Source organism: Ornithorhynchus anatinus, chromosome 19 (assembly GCF_004115215.2).
Source record: "Ornithorhynchus anatinus isolate Pmale09 chromosome 19, mOrnAna1.pri.v4, whole genome shotgun sequence".
NCBI lineage: Eukaryota > Metazoa > Chordata > Mammalia > Monotremata > Ornithorhynchidae > Ornithorhynchus > Ornithorhynchus anatinus.
The window spans coordinates 18458322-18469852 of record NC_041746.1 but is presented as its reverse complement, the minus strand read 5'-3'; positions in this window follow the sequence as shown (position 1 = coordinate 18469852).

The following is an 11531-nucleotide window of genomic DNA, read 5'->3' as shown; positions in this document are numbered from 1 at the left end:
TTAAATGAGTGCTTCTTGAATAGGGAAAATGAACCCTTCAATTTCAAGAGAACTGGTGATGTATTGGAAAACCAGAGAGGAGTGGTTTAAATTTCAACACGATCGACTTCGCAGCTGCTGTGTGAGACCATGCCTCGGCCCGGAGGTGAGCTAGGAGGTGCAATATTTTCCTTTGAAATCAGCTAACGAGAGTTGTGGGCAGGGATCATATCTACCAACTCCACTGCAGTGTACTCACCCAAGCAATTAGTACACTGCTCTGCACACAGTGAGTGCTCAGTAAAAACTATTGATTGACTGATTTTGTTTTTCGAGGAGCAGGCCAACTGGAACTGAAGCCCATCATACAGGTGATGGGCAATATTACCGACGAAGGCTAATGCCCTGGGATCTTGGCTGGCCGGAGGTGAAAGACCTGCCCTTCTGGCTTCCAAAGGGTCATCGTCATCCTTGCCTGCCATTTCACCTCTGTCTTTATTGCCGTCCTAATTGGCAAGTGTGTGCGTCTCAAAAGGCCAGCTGGTTGATAGCCTTTGAAATGAGGGAAGAAAGGAGCTTTTTCTCAGGTAAGATGGTTGCCTGCCTTCTTCTATGATTAATTCCCACGGCCTTCTTCCCTTCCCCAGCCTCACCAGGCAGCAAGCAATTTCCTTTTCCGTAGCTTAAGGTAGGTTGCCGAGTGTGAAGGAATTTTTAGATAACATCTGTGAGAGTCACTGAATAAAATTTGAATCCACCTAGACAGCTAGGGAAATGTTTTCCCAAATTGCTAACACATTGGTCATGTGGGCAGTGTTTTCGCCTGTCCTAAACTTGAAGCACAGTCTTGGTTTTTTGACATTTTGCAATAGAGAATTTATTGCTCCCTTTTGCAAAGACAAGTGGAGGAAAACATGATTTCTATTGAGATCTGGGCCTAAAAAGCCTAGGAATAGTTCCAATCAGTCAACCACTGGTATTTATTGAGCACTTCTTTTATACAGAGCACTATACTAAGCACTTGGGAGATGACAACACAGTAGAGCTGGCGGACATGATCTCTGCTCGAAAGGAGCTTACAGTTTAGTTCCAGTTTTGGAGATATTCAAGATTTGATATCTTAAAAAGGAGAAGAAACCAGAGGAAATCTTGCGCATACTTATTTGTATCTTATTGTCCATCTCCTCCACTAAATTTTAGGCTCCCTGAGACTAGGGATCGTATCTGTTCACTCTGTCATACTCTCCCAAGTGCTGAGAACAGTGCTCTGCACACAGTAAGTGCACAGTAAACACCACCTCCCCTTCTCCCTGTCCCCCGTTTCCCCTCTCTCTAGTTCCGTCTCCACCTTCTAACTTCCTTTCCCCCCTTAAATTCCTCCCCTCCCCCTCTGGTCTTTTTTTTCCTTCTTCCCTGGCTCCTCAAAGCTCCACCCATGCTTAGTACAGTGCTCTGCACACTGTAAGCGCTCAGTAAATATGACTGAATGAATAAATGCTTGGCTGCAAATCATATGATGCTCCAACGAAAAGTTGGTCCCCTTGAGCCAATGAGACTTACCTAACTTGATCTTTCTAACATCAGTTGTGGTAGTGAATCTCTAAAGGCCTTAAACGGCTTCAATCAGTATTGGGATTGTAGAGCTTCAAAGTCCTCCCTTCCCATACTCAACCATTCTTTCTTCTCCTGGTAAAAAAAAGTAGATAAATAAATACGTGAAACCCTCGGCCAGGCCTGGGAACCAATTATCTAAATATCTGCAGGCACATCTGCCGTGCAAACATGTAAATGCTTTGTCATGTGACTTTCTCCTACAACCATGTCACAAGGTTCCAGTCTCAGACTCTTACCAGTGAATGAACGGACGGCCTCTCACAAACAAATTCTACAAACAAATTCTCTTTGGCTTGGGAGAGAGCCAGGCACTGCCCAATTGCCTTGTAAAAGTTTTATTGAGAGAGCAAACAGGAATGTGTTTTCAACCTCGGTCCCCTCCCCTCTATGAACAAAAAAAATTCCACAGTGTCAATGGTAATTAACATTTATAGCCTGCATTTTCAAAGCACATCACAGTCATTCGGCATTCAACCTTCACAGTCGCTCCACGAGTTGGGCCAAGATTACTAACCTCATTTTATAGAAAAGGAAGCAGAGAGAGGAGGGTTAAAAGACCAGCCCAGGTCATTCAGGAACAGGAGCAGAGCCAAGCTGAGAATGGCAACCTCTCAAACCCTAGGTCTATTGTAGTTCAAGAATCTTTCCGGAGCTCGAGACTTCCGTGGCCCTGGGCCAGTGGACTCTTACTCCAAATCTTGGAAGTTATTGAGACAGAGGTGAGGACCAGGTGATGTCTTCCAACTTTCCCAGGTTCCATTTGACGGGAGGTTCTCACAGCTTGTTGGACAATAACCCAGGAGGTTCATGGGGATAAGCGTTCAGCCACCCTTAGAGAAGGAAAAATGCCAAGTAAACCACTGGATTCAAGTAAAATGATACAGAACGCTCACAGAGACATTCTTGGGGAAATAATGCTAACATCAGTGGTATTTGTTAAGTGCTTAATAGGTGCCGAGAACTGTACTAAGCACTGGAGTCGATACAAGATGATCAGGTTGGACACAGTCCCTGTCCTCCAAGGGGCTCACAGTCTCAAGGAGGGGGAGAAGAGGTATTGAATTCCCATTTTTTCATATGAGGAAATGAAGGTACAGAGAAGTTAAGTGACTTGCTTAAGGTCACACAGCAGGCCGGTGGCAGAGGTGGGATTAGAACCCAGCTCCTCTGACTCTCAAACCTGTGCTCTTTCCACTAGGCCTAGAGAAGCAGCATGACCTACTGGAAAGAGCACGGATCTGGGAGTCAGAGGACCTGCGTTCTAATCCCAGCTCTGCCAGTTTGCTTGCTGTGTGATCTTGGGAAAGTCACTTAATTTCCCTGTGCCTCAATTCCTCAACTGCCGTGGGAAGGGACAGTCTCTCTGTGGCCGAATTGTACTTTCCAAGCGCTTAGTACAGTGCTCTGCACACAGTAAGCACTCAATAAATACGATTGAATGAATGAATGAATCCTTAAAATGGTGATTGATACGTAGTAGGTGCTTAATCCCCTCTCAGAGAGTTTCCAGTAGTCCACCAGTCTCCGATAGGGGAAGAAGAGTCAAGCAGAGGCCTCTCCGTTCCATTCCTAGCTTGCCCAGTGGCTAGCGAGAGGCAGGCCATCTGCTCCAAGTCAAAACTCCCCTGTGCTGGGCAGCAGCGGCCCGGGAGAGAGTTGAGGGTGGAGACTCAAGTTTGCTGCGTGGAGGGAGGCAGTGGTAAACCGCTTCCATATTTTTACCAAGCAAACTATGGATCTACTACCAGAATGATTGCAGTTGGAGAGCGGGGCGTTCCGGGAGAGATGCTCCCTTGGTGTCGCTATGGGTCGGAGACGACTCGACAGCACGAGACAAGTGCTTAACAGATATCATAAAAAAAGAGATAGGATCGAACCGGTTCCCATGGGGCCAGGATGCAATATTCCTCAAATGCCTGGGGTTACGACGGATAAGTGATGTTTTTAATTTAAGACTGAACTTGTTCCTCTCAAAGGTCAGACTGAGCCAGAGCGACGTTTCTCTGAGGCGATGTCGGATGACCAGAAAAGCTGGGCGGGGCTCTTTCTCCTTGACTCACAGTAAGTCTTTGACGGCGTTCCTCCGCTGTTTTGTACCTCAGTGGCTTCTGCGGGAAAAGAGGAACAAATAAATCAGAGGAGGAAAGCCATCGGACAACGTGCTTTGAAACCCGTGTAAATATTACGGCCCAGAGATCACAAAGGGAGTTTATAATACCTGCAGCGTTACAAGTCTCGAAAGGAGTGTTTGGCAGCTTGCGGGAGATTGTCAGATGTAAAGGGCGTAGCAAGGATGTCTTTGTGAACTATGCCTTTGGGTGGGGAGATGGAGGGGGGTCTGATCTTTAGTTTGTTTATTATTCAAACTGTCATACCTTGTACTTAGATCAGTGGCGTTTGCAGTTTGGTACTAGGTTGCCCAGAGATTCTAACGTACAAAGCAGTTGAGGTTTTGGGTGTAAGGAGTGATTGGATAGTTGTGTATACATGATTATTCCCTCCACATATGCTTACACAATTGTGAGTGTGTTGTTGGCCTCATTCGATTGTAAAGTCCTACAGAGGAGGGACATATCTTGTTAATAATAATAATAATAATAATAATGATGATGATGATGGCACTTGTTCAGCACTATGTGCCAAGCACTGTTCTAAGTGCTGGGGTAGATATAAATTAATCGGGTTGGACAGAGTCCCTGTCCTATATGGGACTCATCCTCTTGGTCCCCACTTTACAGATGAGGTAACTGAGGCCCAGGGAAGTTAATGACTTGTCCAAGGTAACACAGCAGATATGTGGCGGAGTCGGATTAGAACCCACAGGTCCTTCTGACTCCCAGGCCCGGGCTCGATCCACTAAGCCAACAGTAATGATTGTGATATTAGTTAAGCACTTACTATGAGCCAAGCACTGGACTAAGCGTTAGGGTAAATTCAAGGTGATCAGGCCAGACGCAGTCCCTGTCCCACACAGGACTCACAGTCTAAGGAGGAGGGAGATCAGGTATTTAATTCTCATAATAATAATAATGATAATGTTGGTATTTGTTAAGCGCTTACTTGTGCAGAGCACTGTTCTAAGCGCTGGGGGAGCTACAGGGTCATCAGGTTGTCCCACTTGAGGCTCACAGTCTTAATCCCCATTTTGCAGATTAGGGAACTGAGGCACAGGGAAGTGAAGTGACTTGCCCACAGGCCCACAGCTGACAAGTGGCAGTCGACATTCGAACCCATGACCTCTGACTCCCAAGCCCGTGCTCTTTCCAGTGAGCCACGCTGCTTCCTATTTTACAGATGAAGAAACTGAGGCATAGAGAAGTTAAGTGACTTGCCCAAGATCACCCAGCAGAGAAGTAGCAGAGCCCTGATGCCCAGGTATGCACTTTTTCCACGAGGCCATGCGTTCTTTAAGTTGTTCTTTCTTTTTGACTTCCCGTCATGTCTGATGCGGTGTTTTCCCTTGCTGGTGCTGGACAAATATTGTTTGACTGACTGATTCCTCACCACGACTTGAAACAGGACTGTTATTACAAAGATGTCATTTTGCCCATGCCAGATCGTGAGATTATTTTCCCTACGTAAGTCAGGGGCTGTGAATTTGGAATAGGAGGCTTAGCTGCATTTAATATTCATATACTTCTACCTAGGCTGAGAGGGATCTCCCAAATTCAGGTCTGCTCCCTAGACTCCTTTAGAAAATGAGGAAAAATGCATTCATTCATTCATTCAATCGTATTTATTGAGCACTTACTGTGTCCAGAGCAGTGTACTAAGCACTGGGAGAGTACAATATAAGAATAAACAGACACATTCCCTGCCTACAACAAGGTTACAGCCTAGACGGGGAGAAAGGCAATTAATATAAATAAATCAATTAAAAATGAAGCTAATGCTGAGCGGAGGTAGGACCGAGAGCAGTCGGGAAAGGAAGAGCCTCTCTCGGTGAACATAAATAGGGCGAGAGATGAACACCGGGGCTATATGTAGGTCAGTGTAGGTTCCCACGGTGGAATAGGGCCCTCATAATAATAATGTTGGTATTTGTTAAGCGCTTACTATGTGCAGAGCACTGTTCTAAGCGCTGGGGTAGACACAGGGGAATCAGGTTGTCCCACGTAGGGCTCACGGTCTTAATCCCCATTTTACAGATGAGGGAACTGAGGCACAGAGAAGTGAAGTGACTTGCCCACAGTCACACAGCTGACAGGTGGCAGATCCGGGATTCGAACCCATGACCTCTGACTCCAAAGCCCGTGCTCTTTCCGCTGAGCCACGCTGCTTCTGGGGAGGTGGGTGGGGGTGTTTCTTCCTGGGCCTTTAGAGGCTCACCTGACTGAAAAACCCCAGTTCTTTGTGAACTCCATTTCAACCAGGCATTTCACACCATTTTACCAGGCAAGGTAGCTTAACCAAAAAAAAAAAAAAAATCAGAGGTTAAATTTAGACTATAAATTTCCCGAGGGCAGGGATTGTATCTACCAACTGTATTGCTTGCTCCCAAATGCTTAGAACAATGCTTTGCACAAAGGACTTGCTCAGTGAATAGCTTAGTACAGTAGTGCTCTGCACACAGTAAGCGCTCAGTAAATACGATTGAATGAATTGATTGTTAGAGGGAGACTACGCACAGAGCAAGAGGGCACCGATGAGGTGAAGATACAATCATTTGGAAAAACAATCAATCACCCACCTAACTCCTCTTCACTCTTGAGACATGGCCAATGTCAGCACTTGCTTATGGGTCTTTCTCAAAGACAATAGCCCGGCCTCCACCTCATTCATTCAACCACTCATTCAATCGTATTTATTAAGCACTTAATTGTAGCCGGTCCATCAAGCTGGTGCTAACTACCTCTTTAGCTCTGACTTCTCCTCCACTGCTCTATTTCACATCTCTTGGTATGACAAGCCAGCACCTCCAACTCAACATACCGCACCACTAAGCATCTCATCTTCCCTTCTAAACTCTCTCCTCCAGAGAATTTTCCCATTTCTGCCGATAATAGCACCACCATCCCCCCTGGTTACAACATTACAACATTTGGTCACCTCCTCCCTTCAACCGCAACCAACAACCTTGGCGTAATTCTCGACACCTCACTGCCAATCACACCCAGTCAATCGCTCAGTCAACCAGTGGTATTAATTGAATGCTCGCTGGGTGCAGAGTACAGTGAGCTTAGGAGAGTACAATGCAACAGAATCGGTAGGTACGTTCCCTGCCCACAAGGAGCTTCCAGTTTCGAGGGGGAGATACCCATTAAAATAAATTGTGGATACAATTACTTTGGGGTTGAGGGTGAGGTGAATTTCAAGCGCTCTCAGGATCACACCTGGAGAGTTTCCAGTCTCAGTCTCAGCCATGGGAGGGAGAGTCAAGCAGAGGCCCACCCATTCCATTCCTAGGTTGGCCAGTGGCTAGCGAGCGGAAGGCAATATGCCACAAGTCAGAACTCGCTTGTGTTGGGCAGCGGCGGCACGGGAGAGAATCGAGCAGAGACTCAGGTTTACTGCGTGGAAGAGGGCGATGGTAAACCACTTCCAGATTTTGACCGAGAAAACTCTACGGATCCACCACCGGAACGATCGCAGATGGAGGTGGGGCGTTCTGGTAGAGATGTGTCCGTGGCATCGCTATGGGTTGGAAAGACTCAAAAGCCTAAGACAAGACAGAGGGAACAAATCTAAGTGTAAAAGTGACACAGAGGACAGGGCAGATAGGGGAAATGAGGTCTGAGACAGGGAAGACCTCTTGGATGAAATGCTATTTTAGGAGGGCTTTGAAGGTGGGGTCAGGGACGTTGGATATAAAGGGAAAGGGAGTCCATCAGACCCGAGGCAGTCTGATGACATTATGCCTGATTCAATGCAGCAAACACCCGGTCATCAGAGGGAGGTTATAAGCAAAGAGTCGGGGGTGGGGGTGAAATAGACAAGCCCGAGGTACAGCAAGTAGGTTGACGTTAGAGTTAAATCCTGTCGATTCGTCTTCTATGACATTTCATAGATCTGCCCTTTCCGATTCCGGCATTTATCGTATCATGGAGTAGCGGGGCTTGGTGACGTCCTGAGCAGACCTTTTTAAGGACGCATTGCTCACCCTGAAGAGGGAGTGGCTACTAAAGATGCCCTAAATACTGCCTGCTTCACAGAACTCAAAAGTGGTATACCTGAGGACTACACCTGATGAACGTTTCATCTACACCTGGAGAAAGATTTTAGCATCATCTTTGAAAATGAAAGCCACCTCTCGGTATGTGTCTAATATAGAAGAGAAGGAGCGGTTTACTGCAACTGAAGCAAATCATGGCAGAGTCCCAGAGATGATAATTGGGGTATATGTTAAGCCCTTATTATGTCTAAATAGGAGGGAGAACGGGTACTTAATCCCTGCTTTACCAGATGAGAAAACGGCGGCACAGAGAAGTTAACTGACTTGCCCAAGGTCACACAGCAGGCAGGTGGTAGGATTTGAATCCAGATCCCTCGACTCCCTGGCACAGGCTCTTTCCACTAGGACGATCTACTAGGACTGAGAGCTATTTCTGGACACTCGGTAGGTTTTAGAGCTCAAAGCAAAGCCCCAGAGAGCTCCCCGAATCGAATCTTCCCAGAGAGAAAACTCCAAGGATAACAGCCGCCGAAAATCTCTTCGGCCTAGAGTCCAAGTGATGAGGGCACACACCAACCTGCCTATCGGAGACTCAAACGAGCCTCGTATTTCAGTGGACAAGAAAAGCCACTCTTGAAGGAAAGTAATAAAAAGGAAACCATTGGGAAAGTGGGTGGAAAGCCAATTCGCAGACCCTCTTAGTACCATTAGCCTAAGGCAAGATGGAGAGGGTCTCTGTGTCAAGAGGAGATAGCCCTGCCTTGGAAAGTGGGAGCACACTCCCTCCCCTTGCCCCCATTTCACTTGTCCGTCCTTGAAGTAAATCCAGCGTTGCAGTCCTCAGAGATTTCCCATCCGTAGCGGGAGTCTGGAAGTTGACGCTGACCTGCCTCCCAGAGGAATCGGACAGAATCGTTGTAAAGCGCTTGTAGGAAAAGACCGAACAGGGGAACGGGAAACCTTCCAAGTAGTGAGCCATCTGTGGATCGTGCTCCCTCGACCACAGTGAGGAGTCAGCTCTTCTCCTCACTCCAAATACCCACAGGTTGGTAAAGCTGGGCTTAAAACCTTCAAGTCAGTTTTCTTGTCCTCAGAAAACCACGGCCCTGTTCAGCAGGTGCAAGATGGAATGTGTGGTTTTCTTCAAGACTCTCCCCTCTCCCCTTACCGAGTTTTCTATGACTTCAAAGTAGAATAAAGAAAAAAATAAAGGGGGCATGATTTCACTTGGAGAAGATCCCAAAGGAGAGCAAAGCTATTCATCGTGTGTGACATGAAACAGGTGTGGTCAGAGAAAGCTGAACCCAGAAACAAACATTCTGCCAGGATGAGTTCTTAGGAAAAAGCTCTTACATTTTGAAAGTCTCCTCAGATCGACAGTTCCCCACCAAAGGGAATCCAATCGTCTTTAATGGGAGATCAATAGGTAAGAAGGATTTTTTCCTATTATATTATTCTGGGGACAAATTACTGCCTCATGATCCTTTCAGAACCTCCTCATGGAGCCTGGGAAGGTCTGATGACAATATGCTTGATTTACTGCCGCAAACACCCAGTCATCAGATACTTGCTAAAGCCTCTTTCTTTTAAAATTGACCTCACTCTACTGAAGAGCCAATTATGAAATTCCTATGAATCAATGGTATTTGTTCAGCTCTGACACTTTGCGGAGCACTGTACTAAGCGTTTGGGAGATTACAACACACTCGGTAGGCACGATGCCTGCCCCCCAAGGAGCTTACTATCTGCCAGAAGTCCATTTTCAGTGACGGATAAGGTGAAAGAGATTTCTCATGGATAAGAACTGCAATTTCCACAGATGGAAGGACCCATTTTTTGAAAGAAGGTTCCCATTCATGGACTAGGAATGGGGAAAAACATGAATTCCCTTTACAGAAAGTAATCACCCGATTATAGGAACTCTGGATGATAGAACTGCCTCTCCCGCTGATTAGAAGGATACTGTGGAGAGGAATTGCAGTTCCCAAGGTTGTGGATTCATTTTTCAATGAAGCGAAATCCCACTATGGATGGGAAAACAGTGGTGGGAAGAAAAACAATTGGTACGTAACTTCTAGTGATGAGAAGAGCTGGGAGACTTTAAGTCTTAAGACCTTTACCTCAGTGAACTTCTACAACCCCACACTCTTCACCCCTCTAAAGCCCCCTTACTAATTGTACCTCAGTCTTATCTACCCCACTGCTGACCCCTTGCCTTCCTCCTCCTTATGGCCTGGAACTCCCTCCCCTTTCTTATCCAACAGATCGCCTCTCCCCTTACCTTCAAAGCCCCACTAGAATCACATCTCCCCCAATACACCTTCTCTGACTAAATCCCCATTTCCCCTACTTACAGTCTCTTCTGCGTTGCCTGTATACTTGGATCTGCCCCCCTAGGCCCTTGATATTCACCCTATCTTCTAAACTCTTGATATTTAGTCAGATATAAGTCAAAGGACCCGGGTTCTAAACCCAGCTAATTTCAATCTGACCTTGGGCGATTCACTTGGCTTCTCTGGGCCTCAAATTCATCATTTGTAAAATGGGGATTCATTATTGATAATAATAATAGCAATGATGATATCGGTATTTGTTAAGCACTGTGTGCCAAGCGCTGTACTAAGCGCCGGGGTGGGAACAAACAAACCGGGTTGGACAAAGTCCCTGCCCCACATGGGGCTCAGAGTCTCAATCCCCATTTGACAGATGAGGTGAGGCACAGAGAAGTTAAGTGACTTGCCCAAGGCCACCCAGCAGACAAGTGGCGGAGTCAGGATTAGAACACGTGACCTTCTGACTCCCCGCTACGCCATGTTGTTCTCCCTCCTACTAGTTAGTTCGACCCCCATGGGGAACAGGGACTGTGTCCAACCTGATAAACTTCTATCCCTGTGCTTGACACATAATAAGCACTTTACGAATTCAATAATGATAATAGTTATTATTATTATTATTCACTCCACAATCAGCCCCAAAGCACTTATATTCATATCAATAAATCTACTGCCAAGCACTGTACTAAGCACTTGGGAAAGTACAATGTAACAGAGTCGGTAGACAGGTTCCCTGGCCACAGTGAGTTTACAGACTCGGGGGGCACCTTGCAGTTTAGAAGAGCTTACATATCCTTACACTCTACTATTTCCCCTATCTCCCCGATTAGACTGTAAGCCCGTCGATGGGCAGGGATTGTCTCTATCTGTTGCCCAATTGTACATTCCAAGCGCTTAGTACAGTGCTCTGCACATCGTAAGCGCTCAATAAGTACTATTGAATGAATGAATGTTTTAAAGTCTGTCTTCCCCACCAGACTGTAGTAAATTCCTGGTGGACAAGGATTATGTCCACCAACTTTGTTTTATTGTTTTTATTATTCTCTCCCAAATGCTTTGTACAGTGCTCTGCACAAAGCAAGCTCTCAATATCGTTTGCCTGTGGGCAGCAATTATCAGTTGGGATTTCCCTCTAGTAAGGACGGCAAACGATTGGTTCGCTCAGTTTATCTGTAGGCTACGAGCACTTTTTCACTGTTTTCTATTTTTTGATTATTTGAATCCAAGCTTAAATGCGTAGATTCGGCAACTGTGGACACCGTGAAGTAATTCACTGCTGAATCGGTTACGGGAATGACACGGTGTTTTCCATCCCTGACCCCAGCCTGGAGTCGCGCTGGTTACATCTCCTTTTAGAGCACTGAAAGTAAGATTATCGGGAATTCTACCTATTCTGGGAGGAAGAAGATCCACTTTATTATTCTGCACGGAAAATCTTTTTCTGATGAATAGAGCGAGCGAAAAATCTAAGGAAGGGAAAAATTAGGTGCCAT